The following is a 17,936-nucleotide window of genomic DNA, read 5'->3' on the forward strand; positions in this document are numbered from 1 at the left end:
TTGCTTGAAAATGAATGCCTTCCTAGAATGGCTTTCCCTTCTCATGATCATTACCCAAACCTGTTTTCTCTTGATCATACCAGTTTCCTTTTAATGAAAGCAACTCCTCTGGACTCCAAGGAAGGAAAGACTCATCCCCGCCCCTCTCACCCCACCACTGTGTCCTTTCCTGTACACAATTGACTACGAACTCTTCACAGTTTCACTTTTCTGCTTTTTCCCCATTCTGCTTCTGTTACTGACTTCCAGCATGACTTTTACCTTGTTCATAGACTTCCTGTGGACACTCTTTTTTTGGAATGCCATTATTCACATTCATGATACTTTCAACAATCTTGCCTCACTATCACCTGCTACCTTCAATGAGGTGAAATTACATCTTGACCCACCTTACTAGAATTTCATTACTGCCATTCCTGTGAATGCTAACATTCTCTCTGATGGCTATTTCCTTTTTTAAAAAAATTTTTTTATTTATTTATGATAGCCACACAGAGAGATAGAGAGAGAGGCAGAGACACAGGCAGAGGAAGAAGCAGGCTCCATGCACCGGGAGCCCAACGTGGGATTCGATCCCGGGTCTTCAGGATCGCGCCCTGGGCCAAAGGCAGGCGCCAAACCGCTGTGCCACCCAGGGATCCCTGATGGCTATTTCCTATTCATCAAATTCTCCTTCATTCTCATTCCATTGGCCTCCAGCCTTTCACTCTCTCTTTATGCTCTCATTGGCCCCATGTGGCTTCCCCGTCCATTCTGTGCTCATGGGAAGGAATTTTAGAGATGCTTATATTAGTCCCAGATATTGCCTCCCATCTTGTACTTTAAATTTATCCACACTGACCTCATATTCTGCAGCTTGGGTTCAACCCACCATCTCTATCTGTTTTCTCTGGTTCTACTGTCACAGTGCTTACAGTTGCTGAAAGAGGGTCATAACCAAGATTTTGTTTCCATTACTATTTCATGATATCTAACCTTGGCTTGTCCTTAAAGATTCCTGAGGTTGTCACTTTCTGTCACCACCCTTCTCCACTACTTGTCTTGCTTATTATCCCAAAGCTTCTTTCCCTTTCCCTGTCTTTAAGCCTGGCATAGTAGACAATATATTCAATGAATAAAGCAAATCTAAACCATTCCAATCATACCTGCTTTCGCTTACTCTACAAGGAGTTTTAGGACATCTAACCAGTAATGCTTGTTTCATTGAAAACAAGGCTGTCAGTCCAGTTATCCAAGACAAACATCTGGGTGTTTCCTCTGGTAGCTCCTTTCATGTCACATATTTAATCATTTATAAGGTTTGGCAATTCAAGCACCTTATTCTCTCAGATGTCTCACCTCTCTCCATCCCCACTGTTCTTCTGTCTCAGGATATTATCCCCTGTCACAACGAATACTCTGTCTTGTTCCTTCCTTTGTGTTCTCTACATTGCCATCAGAATGATTTCTAACCACAAAATTGATTGCAGTCACGCCTCTGCTTAAAACTCCTCTAGGATTCCCTATTGTTTTCAGGATCAATTACAAACAAACACCCTAGAATGCATTCAGGGTATTTGTGGGATATAGCTTCTCGTAAGCTCTTTGACCCTCACCTGTTCTACTAATCCCTCTGCAGTTCCAATAATTCTCCTGTTTCCAGACCTTTACACATTCTCCTACCCCTAATGGAACATCTTTTCTTCTCGCCACTCCTGTACCCCATATTTATTTTGTGGATAATTCCTTTGGGTCATAAGGGCAATTCTTTATGGCAGCATATCTCTGACTGTTGAAGATTATAGAGAGCCCCTGCCAACCCATTGTGTTTCCACAACCTGTGTGAAGAACATTTAGAGAACAGAACACTTACTTCCCTAAATTAAAATTGTATTTTCACTTGTCTCGTATCCTTAGGTAGTGTTGTGTAATGGGATATTAAGTTGAAAAGATCAGTGGAGGCACAAAGAGATGTTAAATACCAGATGCCAGTGTGAACTGTAAATCATACCACCAGAAAAAAAAATCATACCACCAGAAGTTTTAAAGTAAGTTGATTAAGAAGCCATTGGATAATTTATGAAACCCTCACATTTATCAAGAACATGGAAAGCTCAGGGATAAGAATTTGGAAGAAGAGTGATTTCAGGGAGACCTGTGCTAGGAATCACACTTCACTGTCCTCCTTCATCCCTTGGCCCACATTGCAGAAAGTAGCTGAGATTTATTCACATTACATAGTAGGACTCACATAATATTAGCTGACCAAATGAACTCTGCATCTAAATTTCTCTACCTTATCACTATTACTCACCTCCTTTCTTCCTGTCCTTACCGCCCCCCCGCCGCCATATCCAAAGTGAAGACCCATCCCAGCTTCTTATTATTTCTCCTTTGTACTTCCTTTAGGAAATTCATTCATTATTTTTTCCTTCTCTCTCTTCAATTCCAATATTCACTTTACACTCAACCCTTTCCCCTCTGTGAACATATACAAATTTCTCTTATCATCAAAAACAGCAACATGTGACTTCTGCCCAAAATAGAAAACTAGATTTATCTTCCCAGTTGAAACAAATTCCAGACAAAACATGTGAAACACTGGTTTTTAGACATTGCACATCAGACGATGCAAGGTAATAATCCATTAGGAATAGGGGGAAAAAACTATTATTTTCTCACCTTGGCGTTTCTAGAGTGAGGAAGGAGAACCCTAGTGGAGGCCAGGGGTTGAGATGGTGAAGCTGGATTTGAGGGGACCAGAGGAGTTAGAGCTCACAGAATACTAGAGAGGAAAGAGCTTCACGCAGAGAAAGCTTGAGAGGTCAGCAAAGGTCCCCCTTAAATCTTCAGATGAGTGCTAATCAGCACACGAAGATAAGTAACTTGTCTGAGGCCAAGGAAAAAACATTCCAAAGGAGCAGAGGAACAATCCCAGGAGTTCATACGTGGCCAGGAACAGTTTTTGTCTCCACTACTTAAAATGAAAATTTTTCTAATTAATAGAGCACTAGAGTACTCAGAAAAGTATTGTCTCAGAATTGAGACATAATCAGCCTTAGATGAAAGGCTGCTCTGGTCCTGTCTTACAAAGCTTTCTGAAAAGCCCCAAAATGCTCAAACTGTTTCTAGATAACTCAATGGAATCACAGAATAATCCTTAATAATATTGAGGAATACAAAAATGTCTATCACCCAAGAAGAAAAGATCCACCATATCTGGCATCCAATTAAAACTACCCAGCATGCAAAGAATCAGGAAATATGAAACATAATGAAGATAATATCAACCACCATAAACAAATCCAGAAATAGTACAGGTGATTGACCATATTAGTAGAAAGGATATTAAGACAGTTAATATAAATATATACCATATGTTCAAAACATAAAGATTGAACACATCATGTAGAAACAAATATAAAATATATAAGAAGGACACAAATTTAATGTCTGAAATGAAAAATGCTCTGTAGAGGATTTTTTTTTCTCTGTAGAGGACTAATAGCAGATTAGATACTGCAGAAGAAAAGATTACTTAACTTGAAGACATAGAAATAAAAACAGGAACTAAAATGAAGCACAGAGAAGGGAAAAGACTGGAAAAAAAGGAAGTATAGTGATCAGTGGGAAAACCTCAAGTGTTTCAATATATTTGTAATTAGGATCTCAAAAGGAGAAAAGAGAAAAATTCTGAAGACACAATGGGTGACAGATTTCCAAATTTTACCAAATTATATCCACAGATCTAATAAGTTCAATGAACTCCAGGAATTAGATACATGAAGAAATCTATACCAAACTACATCATAGTGAAATTTCTTAAAAGCAATGACAAAAAGAAAAATCTTCAAAGTAACCACCAAAAAAGATACATTATATATAGAGATACAAAGATAAGAGTGGCAACAGACTTATTGGAAACAATGCAAATAAGAAAAGAGTAAAACATGTTTAAGTCACTAAAAGAGAAAAAAAAAAACCACTGCCAACCTAAAGTTCTGTATACAGTAAAAATTCCTTTCAAAAATGAAGGTAAAATACACACTTTAAAATTTTTATTTTTTTATTTTTATTTTTTTTAATTTTTATTTATTTATGATAGTCACACAGAGAGAGAGAGAGAGAGAGAGGCAGAGACATAGGCAGAGGGAGAAGCAGGCTCCATGCACCAGGAGCCCGACGTGGGATTCGATCCCGGGTCTCCAGGATCGCGCCCTGGGCCAAAGGCAGGCGCTAAACCACTGCGCCACCCAGGGATCCCCACTTTAAAATTTTTAATTTGTTTTCCAAGACTTTATTGTTTTAGAGCAGTTTTTGGTTTACAACAAAATTGAGAGAGGTACAAAAATTTCCTGTGTACCTTCTGTTTCAATGCATGCATAGCCTCCCTCATCTTCAACAGCAGTCACTAGGATGGGACATTTCTATACCAAGAGTGAACCTACATTGGCGTATCATTGTCACTTCAAGTCCACACCTTACATTATGGTTTCATTCCTGTTTTCCCTCTGGCTCACCAGAGGCAGACCCTGAGAAATGGATTCCTGTCCAAATGATTCAGTAAAGAAGTACTCTTATGAGAGACTGGAAAAGGAGTAGAGCAGGACAGGGAAGGAAAGGAAGCCAGGCAAGGGTGTGATCTCAGGGATAAGTCAGCCTGATCCTGCGGAACAACTGGAACGTAAATTACATCTCAGTGTTGCATAATTTAAGGTGAGGCTTTCGTACTTCTTTACCTGAATGTCAAGGCTAAGGACAGAAGAGAAGAAAGCACTTAAACTTCAAACTCTTCCAGCAATCTGCACACGAAGGTAGTTCACCTCCAGTAACTCATGGTTGTCTTCCAAAATGGGCCGCAGGGGCTGATGCTTGAACCCACACCAAAGTGGGGAGAATGACACAGAAATTATATAAAGGGAATTAAGGGGACCGGGAAGAGCACAGACATCATCTGCTTCACTTCCTAATCTAGATCTCGAATTCTGAGTTCCCTCTTGAACTCCAAACCTCAACTTTCTTTTTTTTTTTTTTAACTTTTATTTATTCATGATAGTCACAGAGAGAGAGAGAGAGAGAGAGAGAGAGGCAGAGACACAGGCAGAGGGAGAAGCAGGCTCCATGCACCGGGAGCCCGATGTGGGATTCGATCCCGGGTCTCCAGGATCGCGCCCTGGGCCAAAGGCAGGCGCCAAACCACTGCGCCACCCAGGGATCCCCAAACCTCAACTTTCAATTGCCTGTTGCAAAGCACCTGTAAGTTTAAGTTCAGAATGTCCTACAAGTTTATCTTTCTCTATAAAACATCACCTTTCCCCATGATTTCTTCCTTCTGCTCTTGGTATTACCATTTTCCCAACTATCTATGCTTTATTTTCACTTTTTAAAAACTTTTATTTTATAATGTTTCCCATATCAGCCAGCTTCCAAATCTTTGGAATCCTACCTCTCTGATAGCTAATAAGCTGTCTAATAATAATAATAATAATAATAATAATAATATCTCATTTTTACTACTTAGAACAGTGCTCTATTACCTCTCCTTTGAATTATACCAATAGTTTCTAATATCTGAGTTTTTTTGGTCTATTCTTTCTACTCTATGTTAAATTTTAAATAATTCTGTCAGTTTGACTTTTTCATAATGCAGCCTAGACATGTCATTTTCATCCCTAATAGCTTTTTACCCCTCCCTAATAGCTCTTAATGGCTGCCCATTACATTCTAAATAAATGGAGAACTGTTCATAATTCTATGCATTTTGACCTCTGTGGCCTTGTTCATCCCTCCAGTTGTACAGACTTTATTGAATATTCCCCTTTCCAATTTTGAATATCAAAATATTTTTTTAAAGATTTTATTTATTTATTCATGATAGACATAGAGAGAGAGAGGCAGAGACACAGGCAGAGGGAGACACAGGCTCCATGCGGGGACCCTGATGTGGGACTCGATCCCGGGACTTCAGGATCAGCCCTGGGCCAAAGGCAGGTGCCAAACCACTGAGCCACCCAGGGATCCCTGAATATTAAAATCTGATCTATGCTTCAAGATCCTGCCTGAAAGCCACCCCTTTCACAATGCCTTCAGTTCTTCTCCCTTTGACTTTTCTATCTTTCCAACAGTTTTCATGTTCTGTCTTACATAATGGTCATTCATTAGTTCATAGGTGTATATGTATATACATGTATGTGTATATGTGTATATATATGTGTGTGTCTGTGCACACACACATACTAATTCATTACAAACATGTCTTTTCTATTGAGGATCATGTTTGTGATTTTCCTTTGTACATCTTATTATCCCTTACCCTCTCCATCGTTTAGGCACAGTACTTTGCAGATATTCACTTTTTTCATTCAGCAAATTGAGTTTGTATCTACTATGTGACAAACCTGTGCTAGGCACCAGAAAATCAGTGGTTCATAATACAGACAAAGTACAAGCCTTCAAACTTATAGTTCAGTGGGAGAAGCAGACATCACTGAAATATGTATTCATTTTAAATCATAAGGTTAATAGGGCAATGATGTTTCTTCAGGGTTCTAAGTTGCAAGCAACAGAAACTGATCCTGGTTACTTTAAACAGAAACATAATTTACTGAAAATATGTGTGTTAATTTGTAGATTTGGCAGGAAGTTTGGGAAACCAAACTGAGAAAATAAATAAGAATGAGGATGGATACATAGCCAGGTCACACCCAAAAGTAAGCAACAGAACTGGTCAAGCGATGACACTGCCAACTCCACTAATCACCAGGATCCACGACTTGTACTCCTTACATTGACAGAACTGGACCAAGGATTCTAACATTGATATAAATGCTGTTGATATATCTTTGAGCTCTCAAAACTGGATGTCAGCACAGCCATTGTCACCATAATGGGAATAAATCCTTTTCTTTCCATGCTTCTTTGAATCACCAGCTCCTCATCTGACCTTGGAAGCCGGTGCATCTAATTTGCTAAACCTAGCCCATGCATCTGCATTCTAACTAAGAGGAAGGCTGTGAACAAATACCTACTTTTAGCCACCCACAATGGGAGATGGGCTCTATCCTTCACTATAATTCATACTAGATAAGGAATTGGTCCATCGGCAGCACAGCCAAAAAGACTTTGACAAATGTTTTCTTTATATATGGAGTGTATGCAAATGAATAACAGGGTCTTCAATGAATATGGAAAGTTGGGGAAAATTTTGAAGAGTACATAACTTAAGCAGAGACCCAAAGGATGAATAAAATCTAGCCTGACTGAAGGCAGGAAGAGGAAGGAGGTGTCATGAACAAAGGGGAGAACATATGTGAAGATTTGTCTGTAAGAAGGAGCTTGGTGTTAAGAACTGAGTGAAATCCAAGTACTTTGAAATGAAAGCAGGGAGTTGGGTGAAGTTTTGGTTCTCTAGGGCCTTCTAGGTCATGCTTAAGACTATGAAATTTATCCTAAGAAACCTATAAAGACAGTGCAAGGTTAGAGGGGAGTAAACTTATAAAGTACAAGCTTTAAAGAGATAACTTGGGGCTCTAGGTAAAAAAATTAATTTGCACTCAAAATGTTGAAACCATCCAACAGTGAATGGGAAATCAGTGTGGTAAAGGGGTAATGTTAGAAACTTTGGAGTAAACAGACTTGCTTATCTTGAACAAATTACTTAAACCCCCTGAGACTCATTCCTCACTTCCCAAAATGGATTTATTTTCCTATATTTATCTACCTTCAGGTTATTGTGAAGTGAAATTAAATAGAAGATGTAATTTTTATTGTAAAATGCTCTCAAATATAAAATATGTAATAAGTATTTAGTGAGTGCTCACTTATTCTGCTAAGAATGGAAGAAGGTGTACAAGTTTATGAAACCTATGGGAAAATACTCTAGTTTCACATTTCACAGATTGTCTTTTATTCTCATGGGTTCCTGGCATCTATATTTTAAACTACACATCTATAGGGAGGAGGTATTATTCAGTATATTAACGCCTATATGGAGAGTCTTTGTTGTAGTACCTAACACATAGTAAGCACCTCATGAATGCTTAACATTATTAATTATAATGCACGAATAATCAAATTATTCCTGAAATATATATAATTTTGGTTCTTCATTTTAGTAATTTTTAAAAAGTTTTTTGAAGATTTATTTATTTATTCACGAGAGACATAGAAGACAGAGAGAGGCAGAGACATAGGCAGAGGGAGAAGCAGGCTCCTCACAGGAAGCCCGATGCGGAACTCGATTCTGGATCCCAGGATCATGACCTGAGCCAAAGGCAGGTGCCCAACCACTGAGCCACCCAGGAGTCCCTATTTTGGTAATTTTTAAAATTTGTCCAATACGTAATGACTTTATAACCCATAAAATAGAGAAATGGGTTGATGCTTGCAAAGGCAAGAGAGAGCAGGTTTACCATTACTTTTACAGAAAAAAACACATTTCATCTGGCCAATTTTACATTGAGCTCCTCATCACACCAGAAAAGGGAAAGAAATCTTTCCCCAGGGCATTTGTACTATTAATGTTCTTCAAATCTTGACATAATCAGATCTGACCTTACTAGAAGATTATCCAAGGACAGATATAGCATACTAAACTAATTTTCCTCTAATTATCTCACATATGAAGGCATAGCCTTTCAAAAAATCATACCAGAAATCAGTAGCATGTGATTTTTGAGGAGACAGACAAATTCCCACAAAACTATGTTTTTTGAAGTGAAGAAAATAATTTACAGAAAAGTTAGGTAAAATGACAAATACTTGGCATTAGTTATACTACCTATTATGATATATCTATGGCAGACATCATTAATAAATCATATTCTTCAGAGCAGTTGGCACTTTGGTGAAAAAAAAGAAATCTTTTTTCCTTGTTCTAGGTGTTCATAATTGTTCTTTTTGTAGGAGGATGAGATATTCTTGAAGACTGGGTGTAGACAGCAGAAGAACTTCCTGATTTAATAAAAAAAAGTCCTTGAACTTTCCATCTGATAGAGACTAATTAATCTGTTCATGAACTCCTCTATCATATTACCTGAATCTCTTGGAGGATCCAGACAATATGTCAATAGGAAATAAAGAAAAATATGTCCAAGACTGATACCGTACAGACTAGTCACTAAGGAATTGGAGCTGGTCTTATGAAAATTCTGTGGTAGTTGGTGATGGCCCCCAGTTCTTTAGGAATAGATCTTAGTCGAATGCAAGGCCTGGGCTCCTATCCCTGATGAAGGATTGCTGTTTCCCCAACCATAAACCCTGGTGTTGCAACTCCTAGTTTGGTAAATCTTATAATTGACATTATATGCCGGGACCCCAGTGCCTGGGACAGAGACTGTTTCCCACTACCTATGAATACTAATTGGCAGGAGGGTTAGAATTAAGTTTCTGCCACATTACAGCACAGAATCACACCAGGAAAGAAGCCACTGCTTCTTTAATCATGTAGCCTTGAACTTCACAGCTCAAAGTCTGAGGTGGTGTAGTCTTACGTCTGGCCCTGCTATAATGAATGAGCGATGGCAAACCTACATATCTGCTGCTAATTCTATCTCTACTTGTTTTCCCCAGTAAATGCCATTCTAGCCGACCTGTAAGTGGGTATGCATGTGTGTGTGTGGAGGCGGGGAGGTGAGTGTGCATGTGTGTGACTGTGTGTGTGTGTGTGAACATTTTCTCTAGTATTAAGGAATGTTAATGATACCTCCATATAACTTGTCTTAATCTGGCTTCTTTTCTTTTTAATGTGAGGTCAGACGTTGAAAAACTTTGAGCAGAGGGAGAAGAAATCATTTCAGAAAAATAGGGTTTTGTTTGAAGCAATGTAGAGTAAATGTGGAAATCAGCGTCCCTGCCTTTAAATGTTCTTCCCTATTTATGCCTAGGATCCACCTTATAAAACCTGCTAATCAACTTGGCTCAATAATTCTTCTGTGGTTTCACCATGTAACCAATTCTTTAGACTGCACTTTTGTTTGATTTTCCAAGTTCTCATCTCAACAGCTCCTGACCAAAACCTCAGTTTCCTTCTGCCTACATTCCCCAGAGTAATGACCTATTTAGGTCACATCTGTGTGGTTTCTGCTACAGACTCACCTGCTACCATTTTCCTCTGCTCCGTCCAGCAGCCAGAGCTCAAATGCTGTGCCCCAAATGTAGGATCTAGGCAGCATAGCTCAGTTCTCATCATAACCTCTAACCAGACATGTGCAGTAAAGGTTTAACAACCACTTATGGTAGAGGGAAACTCTGATTTGCAGCACATGGTGATTTCCTTGGTGTAAATATTTCCACAGTGATCAATCTCAAGCTGCCATCGTGAAGTCACTGGAAGTGGAGTTATGAAGAGGTATGCAGCAGTATACATGTACCACTATATAGATATGATAGATGTAGACAACTCCAAGAGCATAGATAATAAAAAGTTAGTAAAATAAGTCAGAATTGTTGAGTATCTGTTACCTTTATTTCTAGTATAATTTATCTACTTACAAGTTTGTATCATTAAAATTTTAATGATAGCTGGGTTTTTTTTAGATTTTATTTATTTATTCATAAGAGACACAGAAAGAGGCAGACACACAGGCAGAGGGAGAAACAGGCTCCTCACAGGGAGCCCAATGCGGGATTCGACCCCCAAACCAGGATCACGCCCTGAGCCAAAGGCAGACGCTCAACTGCTGAACCATGCAGACGCCCCTGATAGCTGTGTTTTATAAACAGCCAGCAGGTTTCTAAAAACTTTGACAGCTCTCACAGCTAGTACAGACTAACCTCAGCACACCAGGGCCTCCAGCATATCACTACTCCATTCCACCGTTTTTCAGGAATGAGGAAAGAGAAATGAATGGTTCAGGTGCAGAATATGCCCAGAAAATCAATCATCTTGGATTTTCCCCCAGATTGGAATTTTCTTAAAGATGTATCTGATAACACCACCCGTACTCCAAAGCCCGCCCTCTCACTATCATACCTTCATAGGAATCACAGACAGGTCACATTTTTGCAGCCCTGCATCGAAACCCCCAATTCTGCTCTCGTCTTCTTGCTATGTTGCTTCCTGTCCATTGAGTCACTAATGTGGTGAGACTGAATTAGGGTGTAAAAGCATGATTTATACATCCTAAATCCCACTAAAAACTGGAACTATACAGACTTCTTTTGTATTTTGATTCCATGAATGGATTTTATTACTGTATCCTGAATGAAACTTGTCATAATTTACATTTTTCAACAAGTTTATATTAAGATATATTTTCTCCAAATCCATATTAAAATATATGTAGATGGTTCTCCTGAGACTTTCTTTTATTTCCAACCGGACATTGCCTTAAGAAATCAGGGTGTATTATTACATTAAAAGAGCCTAGAATGACTAGAATGCTTACTTTAGACCAAGTAAACACAATTATTTACTTTCCTTGTGTAAACCTTCCCTGCAGCCTTTATATATATATATATCGCCTTGAGCTGTCTTTAGGGTTTTCCAAACTAGTTTACAGTGAGCATAATCATTAGGAAGCAGACTTCTTTTTAATTAAACATATTTCATTACAATAATTAGTCTGCTGTGTACTCATTAAATAGAATTATCTATCATTTTCTTCTAAACATTGAATTTGTTTCACAGGCTTATACTGTCTCACCATCCTCCCACGCTGAGTATTTATTAACTTTCTCTTTTCAAATGCATCCTCATATGAACATTAATGAGCTCAGTCTTTTCTTTCTTTCTCTCTTCTCTTTTTTTTTTTTTCCTTTTGGAATCACCAATATTATCCAAAAATGCAGTTTTATCCATTCCTTTTTGTTTGTAGGACGATTTAGCTCTAGGATTTTATAGAAACTGGTTTTTCGATTGTTGTTGCTAATTTATATAGTTGAGAATATATATTTATGTATGTATATTTTTAATTATACACAGGTGGCATTTTGTTATCCATTAGCAAAAACAGTTGAAAAATCAATTTCTATAAAATCCCAAAAGCTAAATTCTTTATATAAGGTGACTATCTATATCTAATCAGTTACATAGTTTATATGATAGCTACTTACAAAGTATGCTATATATGTCACATAGTGTATATATTCTATATCAATATAGTAGATACGCATGTTATATATCTACATATACTGTAATAGCAATTATATAATACCTGCCTATGTATTGTCATGGTAGTTGAACCAGATATTAAATAAAAAAATTAGTATGAGTTCAAATCCCACAGTACTCCTCAGGTATATAACTTTGGGCAAATAATTTTTCTTCTTTGTGCCACAGGTTTTTTTTCCTCCCCCTGTAAAATAGAAATAATGATAGCACCTCCCCCCTAAAGTCAGAATGAGTGTGAGTGAGTGTTTAATCAGGGAGTAGAAACCTTGTGAGTGCATGGAATGCAGAATGCACTGTAGGAGTTCTAACTTACACAACAGTGGGAGGAATTTAGAGAAAGAAAGGTCTGAAAAGATCCAGGGTGAGGAGGGGAGTGAAGTTGTCAACCATCAGCCCTGGCATGGGGGTAAATGAGTAGGAGTTTCTAGAAGCTACATACATCCAGCTGCTATAGAAGTTCCAGCTTAGCTAAAAATCGTTCAGTACAAAATCCCACATTGTGCAATAAATGTGTCAAGTCTTAGAGCGGCACCTACACATAACATACATTCATAAAGTGATCAATCTTTCATGTTGCTGTCATTTTGCCATTTTCATGGTTTTGGCAATTTTGCCAGATGGGGGCTTGGGCTGAGAGGGTCATGGGATTTGATGACCAGTTGTAAGAGACGGGAGATGTACCATGGGACCAAACCAGCAAAAAGAGTTTCTTTACTGGAACAAAAGACAACCTTGCCTTGCAGGTATAAAAGAGAGCTCTCTGGGGGAAGTAAACAGTTTCTCCCAGCCAGAGGCTGAGCCCCGCAAGGCAGGCCAGCAAGTGGTGTGATAACATTGGACTCTTGTGGGGCGCAGTACCTTTGGGCCTGTTGTAGTGATGGTGGTTGTAATGATTGCTAGATACTTGAGCATCAGCTTGTGCCTTTCAATCTTTTCGATGCAGACAGAAGGATCTGCAAACACTCTGTGAAAATGTTATACAGCATTGTTTTAGATACATCATTCTAGGTGTGGTGATCCTGGGCAGTTGTGGAAGAGAGCTGACCTGGCAATCTGCTTGCAGATTCCAGCTGTGCACTTTACTGCCCATATCCTTGTAGGACCACTTGGCATCTACTGTCCCTTTTCACACTGACACAGCCGAATTTTGTTTTGGGGGAACTGTTTTCTCCTACTGATACCAAAGCTCATTTTTTCCCTCTCCTTCCAGTAACTTTGTGAGATAGTGATGGATTGTCCCTTATTTGTTTATATCTCACTGAATACAGTATGCCTGATGTAAGTGGGACAGGATTTTTACAGCAAGAGATTTATTCTTTCAGGTCCCATTTATCTTTCTTGGAGAATGACGTCCCATCCCGATTGTCCTTCTCAATGACAGTAGCCCAGCATCTTCGTCATTGTTATTCTAAAATATCTCTCGTCTTCTCTTCTTTGGGCTAGTGTAACCTGATTTTCTTTTTGATGAGTATTTGTTTGATTGCAGCTTTCCGAATGTGTGTTCATTTCCCCTTTATGCTGTACATTTTAAAATGCCATCTGTAGACACGTCAAACTTCCAAACTTATCAGACTTTGTATTCTGTATCATATCCCTCTTTCTCTTGGACAGAAGCCTATAGGGATCACACACTGGCGTGTCATGAGCCATAACTGGCCCATTGACATGTTTGTCATGAAATATCTAAACTTTCAAAAGTAAATCCCCAATGTTTAAAAATTGTGAGATTTTATTTGCAAGTTCAGATTTAGCTCCTCCTTAAAAAAAAAAAAGTCTCATGGGTCTGAAACATGGAGCCCATTTCATGCATGTGAGGAATGGGCTGGACATAGGTAATGCCTGCTTCCTGCAGTATGGCCATGGGCTCTTCTCTCAGCATAGGCTCACCCCATCTTATTGTGGATATTTCTCTAAAGAAAGCAATATAACTTCATGGTTTGGAGCACATGCTCTCAGTCAGATGGCTCAGCTGCAAAGCCCAGCTCTACCACCTTCCTAACTGTGCATTCTTGGTAAATTCCTTTACCTTCATGTGCCTCAGTGTTCTGTCCATTATAGGATTAAGAATACCTATCTTATAGGGCTATTGTGAAGATTAAGTGCGTTTATGAACAAAAAGTGTTCAGACTGATGCCTGTGCGTAATACACACTCAATAAACATTGGGTGTTGTTATTTACTGCCTGGACCTTGTAGACGGTTGAACTTGCAAACCCTGCTCTCATTTCTAGATTTGATTACTGAGGCACCCCTGCAGCCAGACTTTTTAAGAGAATGGTCTACCTACATTGTTTTTACATTACCACTCTCAACCACCCCCCCTTTTTTTTAGCACACAACATAATTTGGCTTCTACTTCCCCTCTCCTAATTCAAATTGGAATTGTTCAAGTAAAGGTCACTAATGTCCTCTTAGGTGTGAAATATAATGCTAACTTTTAAATATTTTAATATAATAGCTTTATTAAGATATAATTCTTAATTATACATACATTTCACCTATTTGAAGTATACAATGCAATGGTTTTTAGTATATTCAAAGAATTATCCAACTATGACCTCAATGACTTTTAGATCATTTTCATCACTTCAAAAAGAAATTCTGTACTAGTTAGCGATCATTCCTTATTTTCCCTCAGGTTGGCCTGCCCAGCCCTAGACAACCACTTGTCTTGATAGATTGACCTCTCCTGGATATGTCATATAAATGGAATCATACAATATGGCCTTTGTGATTATCTTCATTTATTTAGCATAATATTTTCAAGGTTCAATCATGTGGTGGCTGATATTGTGTCAGTAGTTTGTTTATATGACTGAATACTATTCCATTGAATAGTTATAGCATATTTTTGTTTATCTGTTCTTCAGTTGACAGACATTGGTAATCCAATACATAGTAAGTTCATTTTTTGTTGTTCTTCTTCTTAAAAATGTATTCAAGCGGGATCCCTGGGTGGCGCAGCTGTTCGGCGCCTGCCTTTGGCCCAGGGCACGATCCTGGAGACCCGGGATCGAATCCCACATCGGGCTCCCGGTGCATGGAGCCTGCTTCCCCCTCTGCCTGTGTCTCTGCCTCTCTCTCTCTCTCTGTGACTATCATAAATAAATAATAATAAAAAAATTTTTTTTAAAAATGTATTCAAGCTAAAATACTAAAAGCAAAACAAGCACACATACTGTAGTACTGGGTCTTGGATTTGACAGATCTAGATTTAAATAAAGGTTTTGCCAACTGCTGTCTGAATAACATCAAACTAGCAATTTAATCTGAGTTTCAGTTGGAGAGATTAAAATAGGAAATATAAAAAAGTGAAAATAATGGTAGGGTTATTGTACGGACTTTAAAAATTAGGCAGTGTCCAGCATATGATGCAAATTTTCAACAAATGACATTGTGTTCTTAATACTAAATATAATGGGCTTCTCATACTTAAACTCAGATTTAGAAATTAAGGTAAATACTTATACTGTTTCCAACAAAAATGTATATTTCTTGAGAGTAGTATATCCAGTAAATATGAGCCTTAAAACAGAAATTCCAGAATGGAGCTTCTACTTATTATAAAGTTATTTAAGAAATGATATGCCATTGCAATTAGACTCCTTAGCTAAAAGTAAACTTTCTAGGCTCTTATTATTCAAAGTGAGGTCAGAGACTCAGCAGCCGTAGTAGCACCTAGGAACTCATCCAAGTTTTATTTTATTTTAAGTTTTATTTATTTATTTATTTGAGAAAGAGAGGGAGAGAGAGAGAGAGAGAGAGAGAGAGAACACAGAGAGAAAGAGAGGCAGAGGGAGAAGCAGACTCCCCACTGAGCAGGGAGTCCTATGTGCTAACACAGACATTGCGTTATTTTCTTTTTATTAACTAGCAAAATGATACTTTTACTTAGAGAAAAGAGGTTAATATTGGCAAATAGAGAAGACTTCCAAAAAATTGGTGAAAATCAGAGCTTTATTTACTGTGGCTAAAACTGTATAACTTCAGTTTCAAAGTCATGGTTCCTTGGTTGGGAAATTGGAGTGGCTCAATGCAGATTCCAGGAAGGAAAGATGGGTTTGCACGGTGTGCATGGTTGTTCTTTCTCCCTCCCTCTCTCTCTTTCTCTCTCTCTCTCTTCATTTGGAACATAGGCAAGAGATTCTGTTCTCTGCAGTAATTGCTTTAGAGCCTAAGGCATGAGATTTGATCATTCATATCCTACCTTGAATCAGGAAACACATTATTATTAGTTAAAAAGTTATCCATACTTAAAAGAAATAGCAAACCAGCACAATGCCCCTCAGTTTTGGCCACTGCATACTGAATTTTATGAGTTGGGTAACTGCCACTAGAAAGACTCTCCCTTTATAAAAATCATTCAAACCTTGTTTCTATGTAGCTAAGTCTCTTTCTTAAATCTTATGATCTCTAGCATGAATGGTACTAGGTGAGGGATATCCTAAACAGATCATCCCCTCAGGTTTTTAGGGTTTTTTTAAATATATGATCCCTGCCCCCCACCCTCTCTACAATCTTTAGTCATGTTCCTACCTGAGGATAAAAGGCAGCCTAAACGGTTATTCAGAAATCTCAGAGCCTCAAATTTACTCATAAGCCTAATTAAAAAAAAAAAAAAGATTTATTTATATATTTATTTTAGAGGGAGTGCATATGAACAGGGGTGGGGCAAAGGGGGAGAGAGAGAATCTCAAGCAGACTGCCTGCTGAGCATGGAGCCCCACAAGGGGCTGAGCTCATGACCTGAGCTGAAATCAAGAATTGGATGCCCAACTGAGCCACCCAGGCCCCTCATAAGCCTGATTTTACTGTCTGTATTCAGTTTCTAAGAAATAGCTGCATCTTCTTGGCTCCTAAGTCTTTAATAGGAATAGAAAGCATTAGTATCTCATCACAAAGTTCTCTATGGAAAAAAAGGCAATATTTTTAAATGGTCAGTAGTAGGAGGTGGAGGAAAAAGAGCAGTTGTTTTTTGTTTGCTTGTTTTTTAAAGATTTTATGTATTTATTCATGAGAGACACAGAGAGAGACAAGATATAGGCAGAGGGAGAAGCAGGCTCCATGCACAGAGCCTGATGTGAGACTCGATCCCAGGACCCCAGGATTACCCCCCAAGCCAAAAGCAGACGCTCAACCACTGAGCCACCCAGGCATCCCAAAAGAGCAGTTTTTAAAGATCTCTCTAGACAAAAGGTATTATCCAAAGGGTTGGCAGGCCCTGGACCAGAGATGCTATGGGGGCTCAAAAACTGGGTCCTGCCTGGGCAGGGCTGGGAGATAGGAGTTGTAGGGGACAGAGTGGGGCTGACACTGGAGCGTGAGTGGCTCAGAGCTGGACATAAACCAGAGAGGAAATAGGCATCCTCACATCAGCAATAAAGAATTAGGAGGCTATAGACACCCAAGGGGAAAGTAACTTGAAGACTCCAAAGTCTGAATGGGTAAGTCATTACAAACTGAGAATGCCACAGGGAGGAAAAGACAGGGAACCAGAAACTCGGGAAGCTGTGTGGAGCACTGGCGCCAGTAACAAAAGACCTTAATAAAAGGACCAAGCCCTGTTTGTGATGTGGTTGGAAAGACATGAGCCAAAAGAATCTGGCCTCAGATCCCTCCCTGACCACACCCTGTGACCCTGAACTTCTAGTCTAGTGCCCCAGCGCCTGGCACAGAAAAGGGAGAAATGAATCACCATGAAACCCAATTTCTCAAGTGCAGAATAGGGATTTTACCTGCCTCATAGAGTTGCTATTAGGGAAAAAAAAAATGAACGTAGTAAAGGTATCAGGAAATACCTAACATGCCTTCAACAGGTGCTCTGTAAATACTAGCTCCTTTTCCTT

Source organism: Vulpes vulpes, chromosome 13 (genome assembly GCF_048418805.1).
Source record: "Vulpes vulpes isolate BD-2025 chromosome 13, VulVul3, whole genome shotgun sequence".
Taxonomy (NCBI): Eukaryota; Metazoa; Chordata; class Mammalia; order Carnivora; family Canidae; genus Vulpes; species Vulpes vulpes.